Source organism: Octopus bimaculoides, chromosome 23, assembly GCF_001194135.2.
Source record: "Octopus bimaculoides isolate UCB-OBI-ISO-001 chromosome 23, ASM119413v2, whole genome shotgun sequence".
Taxonomy (NCBI): Eukaryota; Metazoa; Mollusca; class Cephalopoda; order Octopoda; family Octopodidae; genus Octopus; species Octopus bimaculoides.
In genome coordinates this window covers 23970427-23971610 of record NC_069003.1, presented here as the reverse complement: position 1 = coordinate 23971610, position 1184 = coordinate 23970427, and positions in this window count along the sequence as shown.

Below are 1184 nucleotides of genomic sequence, written 5' to 3'. Positions count from 1 at the left end.
ATATATATATAAAGCTATTTTATATTCCACAGGGGTAGCAATATAGAAAAGAGAAGTTCAAAATGCAGTTGGATTCGTTTAGATTTTTAGATTTGCAAAGACTTTACCGGTTTCAAAGATTTCTCTGATTTTCAAAAGTCGAGATAGAAAGACGTGGACATATAAACATATGTGCAAAATATAAGGTTCCAAAATTATAAGTCTTTCCACTTTGCCTTTGTTCTATCAATACCACAGACCAAACATAGATGAACGAAGAAAATATATTCATAAAAAATATAAAATATAAGACTGAATAAACTTTAATAAACTACATTCACCAACAACTATTCACACACAAACTCATTCTGCTGCTTGACATGTTGAATTTTCACAGCTAACACCTAAACTTTGGATTACAGTAACGACTTTCCCCCGTGTGACGCTAACGCGCAACTTAAAGGAGAATAAAATTTGATGCTTGCGTACATAGGTGCAGACTATCTATTCATTCAACCACTGGGCTACATAGATACAATTCCTGTCGACTCTACCACTTGACAGATTAAATTTAGAGAGCTTTGATTGTTTGGGACGTCACAAGACATGTTTACTCAACCGTGTCAGCCTTAATTTTCGCTGCAAAAAAGTATAGTCACATGATGTTAATGCATGGATGTAGTGGGGAACCTACAAAAGTTTCTGTGGCTAATCACGTGATCGTCTCTACCACACTTGAAAAATTAATTCAGACAGTCTAGATATGTTCATTCAACCGTGACGGCTTTAATTTACGGCGCCAAAATTTCAAAAATTTCTAAATCTAATCATGTGATCATTCTCGGCCAATCAAATCGTCTCCAAACCAGATACTAATGTGAAAACAAGTGAATTTTTGAACTTCAAATAGCAACAAGACGTCTTTTAATAACATCTTTTGAAAATCAGAGAAATCTGTGAAACCGGTTAAGTCTTTAAAAATCTATAAATAAAAAAGTTAATATAGGCGTAAGAGTGGCTGTGTGGTAAGTAGCTTGCCTACCAACCACATGGCTCCCTGTTCAGTTCCACTGCGTGGCACCTTGGGAAAGTGTCTTCTACTATAGCCTCGGGCCGACCAAAGCCTTGTGAGTGGATTTGGTAGACGGAAACAGAAAGCAGCCCGTCGTATATATGTATGTATATATATATATATATATATATAT